At 38.3% G+C, this 5,535-nt stretch overlaps 1 pseudogene; it reads right to left on the bottom strand.

Moving 5' to 3' along the window:
- Positions 1 to 3,476: 3,476 nt before the first annotated feature.
- LOC139035511 (transmembrane protein 126A pseudogene) lies at positions 3,477 to 4,144 on the bottom strand (annotated as a pseudogene).
- Between the last annotated feature and the right edge of the window lie 1,391 nt (positions 4,145 to 5,535).

Raw genomic sequence — 5,535 nt, forward strand, 5'->3', positions numbered from 1 at the left:
TCAATAATTTATCCTATGTCAAAAACATAGCTTTTCCTCCTGAATAGTCCTACCAAGCTCTCCCACACTTGAGAAATGAGCTTTTACACATATTTCATCTTTCCTAATAAAAAGTATCCAAACTTTTCTTCACCCCCACTGTGTGCATTTCCCTCATCCCTCTCTTCTCGATCAGGGCTACTTACCTTCTCAACTCATGTTCATTACTAACTCTTCAAAATTATGCTTCGTGAGGCTTTTATGACACACCACACAACTAAGGTGGCCACTTGCTAGAAGTCGTACATCTGCAAAATAGGCTATGAGTCCATGAATTTCCAGAAAGAACAGAGCTCAGAGCCCATAAAGCTACTATTTCTGCTTTCAGCAAAGCAGAAAAAGAAGTTGCTGTCTGAGTGGAAATGAATCCTACTGTGATACAAGAGGTGAAAAAACTGGGGTTCAGGTAAGTGAAGTGCATTGCCCAGACATTCACAGTTGACAAATGGCAGAGCTGGACCTCAACCCTCTGACTGCGGGCATAACCATGGCACCAACCTGTCATTACAACCAAGTTGTTTTTCCCCAATTGCAGCTTCACCAACAAACTTGCCTCTAGTAGTTTGGTTTCCTTTGTGACTTTCGTCAAGGTTTAGAACTGACCAATCAGTGAAGAGCAGCAAAAATGTTGAGCCTTCTGCAGTGCTCATGTCCAGCTGAGATGGGAAAGGTGACTCTGCATGTTCTTTTCAGCCTCATGCAGAAGTGCCCAGTGGACAAGCCAGTTAGGGGTAGCACAGTGGAGAGCAGGAAGCTCTGGCTCTGGAGCCAGCTTGACGGGATTTGTATTCCTACCTGGCCTGGTACCGGTTAGTGAGGCAGCATCAAGAAGTTACTTAACACTTCTGAGTCTCCTATCCCAGGGAGAGAGAAAGAGAAAGAAAAAGAGAGAGAAAGGAAAGAAAGAAAGAAATTAGAATCTACCAGAATGAGTTACTTTTCAGATTTAAGATTATAATCTATGTGATATATATGTATATATTTCTCCTAGAATCAAGGATTCAATATCTGTTAATTCATTATTTACAATGACTTCATAGACTAGAACTACTGTGAATAAGGAAAACCAACTGTATTAACCACAAAAAGGAATGACTCATATGTTATAAGGTGGATGAAACTTGAAAGCATTATGCTCAGTAAAAAGAACCAGCTGCGAAAGGTATGTACAGGTTCACTTATATGAAATGTTCCAAACAGGCAAATCCATGGAAACATAAAGAAGATTAATGGTTTCTAGAGCCTGTAGGTAGAGGGGAGTGGAAGTGATTGCCAAAAGGTATGGGGTTTTATTTTGGAGTGATGAAAATGTTATAGAATTAGTGGTGATGGTTTCTTACTTTTGGATGAAAACCATTGAATTCTGTACTTTAAAAAGATGCTTTATGGTATGTGAATTGTGTTTCAATTTTTAGAAACAATGGTATTTTCCTACATACCTGTTATAATACCTAAAATCTAACAAAAACAACAACAACTACAAAAAAAACATGATCATGCCAAGTGTTGACAAAGATGTGGAAAAATTAAAACTCTCATATACTGCTGGTGGAAATGTTAAATGGTACAACAACTGGAAAATTAGTACTTTTCCATAAAGTTAGACATACTCCTAACATATAAGTCAGCAGTCTCACTCCTAGTGAGTGAAATTAAATTTATTTAATTATTTAATAAATTTAAATTATTAATTATTTAGTGATAATTAACTTTATCAAAGTGAAATTAAAAGCTGTGTTCACACAAAAACCTGTATGTGAATGTTTATGGCAGTTTTATTTGTAATCACCATAATCTGGAAACATTCCAAATGTCCTTCAACTGGGAAATGGATTTAAAAATTGTGGCACACAGAGCTAGAACAAATAATATAAAAATTTATATGAAATCACAAAAGACCCAGGACTACCAAAGCAATCCTGAGGAAAAATAACAAAGCTGAAAATATTTGAAAAATAACAAAACTCTCCCAGACTTCAGACAATGATGCAAAGCTACAGTAATCAATACAGTGTGGTGTTGGCACAAAAACAGACATATAGATCAATGGAATGGAACAGAGAACCCAGAAATAAACTCATGCACTTACAGTCAATTAATCTTCAATAAAGGAAGCAAGAATATACAATGGAGAAAAGACAATTTCTTCAGTAAGTGGTGCTGGGACAGCTGGACAGCCATATATCAATGAAGTTAGAACACTCCCTCACACCACATACAAAAATATAGTCAAAATGACCTAAAGACTTAACTGTTAGACATGATACCATAATGCTTCTAGAAAAGAACGTAGGCAAAACATTCTGATATAAATTATAACAAACCTTTTTTAGATCAGCATCCTGAAGTGAAAGAACTAAAAGTAAAAGTAAACAAATGGGACCTAATCAAATTTATAAGGTTTTGTATAGCAAAGGAAGCCATAAACAAAATGAAAAGACAACCTACAGAATGGGAGAAGATATTTACAAATGATGAAACTGACAATGGATTAATTTCCAAAATATACAAACAGCTCAAACAACTCAAAAACCCACCTCAAACCCAGCCAAAAAATGGGCAAAAAGCTAAGTATTAATATATTATTTCTCCAAAGAAGATATATAGATGAACAACAGGCTCATAAAAAGATCTTCAACACTACTAGTTATTAGAGAAATGCGAATCACAATGACAATGAAGTAACACTTCATACCAGTCAGAGTGGCTATCATAAAAAAAAATCTACAAATAATAGATCCTGGAAAGGGTGTGAAGAAAAGGGAACTCACCTACACTGTTGGCAGGAATGTAAATTGGTGAAGCCATTATAGAAAACAGTATGAAGTTTCCTTATAAAACTAAAAGTAGAGCTACAGTATGATCCGGCAATCCCACTCCTGGGCATATATCAGGAAAGGATGAAAACTCTAATTCAAAAAGATACATTCACCTCAATGTTCATAGCAGCACTATTTATAACAGTTAAGACATGGAATATAACCTCATATGTCTTCCATGAGCAGACATATCAATAACCTCAGATATGCAGATGACACCACCTTTATGGCAGAAAGCAAAGAAGAACTAAACAGCCCCTTGATGAAAGTGAAAGAGAAGAGTGAAAAAGCTGGCTTAAAGCTCAACATTCAGAAAACTAAGATCATGGCATCTGTTCTCATCACTTCATGGCAAATTGATGGGGAAACAATGAAAACAGTGACAGACTTTATTTTGGGGGGCTCCCAAATCACTGCAGATGGTGATTGCAGCCATGAAATTAAAAGATGCTTACTCCTTGAAAGGAAAGTTATGACCAACCTAGACAGGATATTAAAAAGCAGAGACATTACTTTGCCAACAAAGGTCCGTCTAGTCAAAGCTATGGTTTTTCCAGTAGTCATGTATGAATGTAAGAGTTGGACTATAAAGAAAGCTGAGTGCCGAAGAAATGATGCTTTTTTTTTTAATAGTTTTATTTTTGTGTACAGATTTGCTTAACAATCACTCAATTTCTAGGCCAGGTTCTGGTAACTGAAGAGCCTTTATAAGTAGTTTATATTGTCTAGACCCAAGGTATGCAGCAAACCCAGTCTGGAGCAAAATGGGAAATAACATCTTTCTAAAGTAAGGCTTAGAAATCCTAATCCAGTAATTTAAAGCCCTGGTAGCAGGGCTGAATTATACCTAGCTGCTAGGCCACCATTCACAGGGATAGCCAAAAAAAACAGGGTACAGGCCACCGAAAACAAGACCAACCAATCCACCTCGTGTTACGGTGCAGGTTTCACAATGCAGATCACCTGTATTCAAAGGCAAACTTACAAAACCTTTGTAAGATACATTTGCTGTCAAAAATGGGATTACTGCCACTGGTAAGCCAGCAGCTATACGAGCCTGTGTCACACGAAAGATGAGTCGAAAAAGACTATTTGCTATTAGGCCTCAGAGAGCAGCATTAAGTCCAACATATGTTGATCCATTTTCAAGCAGATTCCTTTCTGCTTCTGGGAGTTGGTTAATTTTTCTGGCTATGATATCAATTAAGTTCTCCTTGATGATAGTACCATCTGGTTCATGATTTTTCATCTTGAGCCTTACGCGCGCCTGCGTGCAGCCGCGGCCTCGGCGGGTCTCCTCTGGCCCCGCGAGGCCTCATGCCACGCTCCGCTCGAGGTGCCTGGGCGAGGCCGTTTGGGGCGCCAGGTGACCGGCCCCAGGCGGGCGCCGGGTCGGAGCCGGGGGCGGATTCGAACTGATGCTTTTGAACTGTGGTGTTGGAGAAGACTCTTGAGAGTCCTTTGGACTGCAGGCAGATCCAACCACTCCATCCTAAATGAGATCAGTCCTGAATATTCATTGGAAGGACTGATGCTGAAGCTGAAGCTCCAATACTTTGGCCACCTGATGGGAAGAACTGACTCATTTGAAAAGCCCCTGATCCTGGGAAAGATAGAAGGCAGGAGGAGAAGGGGACAACAGAGGATAAGATGGTAGGATGACATCACTGATTCAATGGACATGGGTTTGAGTGAATACTGGGAGCTGGTGATAGACAGGGAGGCCTGGCGTGCTGCAGTCCATGGGGTCACAAAGAGTCAGACACGACTGAGTGACTGAACTGATACTGATAAGACACGGAAGCAACTTAAGTGTCCATCAACAGGTGAATGGATAAGGAAGAGGTGATATATATATTTGTGTGTGTACACACACACACATACATGTACACACAGTGGAATATTACTCAGCCATTCAGCCATGAAAAAGAATGAAATCATGCCGGCCATTTGCAGCAACATGGATGGATCGAGAGACAGTCACATTGAGTGAAGTAAGTAGGATAAACCGCTTATATGTGGAATCTAATAATACAAATGAATCTATATGCAAAACAGAAACAGACTCACAGACATAGAAAACAAACTTATGGTTACCAAAGGGGAAAGTTGGGGGAAGGAATGAACTAGGAATATGAGATTAACAGATACATGCTACTACATGTAAAATAGATAAGCAACAAGGATTTACTATATAGCACAGAGGACTATATTCAGTATCTTGCAACTACCTTTAATGGAATACACCTGAAACTAACACAATATGTCAACTACAGTTCAATTTTAAAAGTTGTGGTATAGCATAACAATGGAATATGATTCAACAACAAAACAGACTATTGATAGAAGTAATGACATGGATGAATCTCAAATGCATCATGCTAAGTGAAACAAGGAATATTCAAGAAAAACTCTGTATTGTATGATTTCATTTATATGAACTTCTGGAAAAGGCAAAACTAAAGGCATAAAAACAATCAACAATTGCCAAAGGTTGAAGATGGGGGCAGGATATAACTACCAAGGGGTAACATGAGGGAATTTTGGGGGGCAGTGTGAATGATCAAACTATTCTGTATCTTGATTGTGGTGATGACTATAGGACTCTATCTATCAAATCTCATATAACTATACATAAAAATGTGGATTTTATTGTATGTGAATTAAAATAAATTTT

The sequence above is a fragment of the Odocoileus virginianus genome, chromosome 6 (genome assembly GCF_023699985.2).
Source record: "Odocoileus virginianus isolate 20LAN1187 ecotype Illinois chromosome 6, Ovbor_1.2, whole genome shotgun sequence".
Lineage (NCBI taxonomy): Eukaryota > Metazoa > Chordata > Mammalia > Artiodactyla > Cervidae > Odocoileus > Odocoileus virginianus.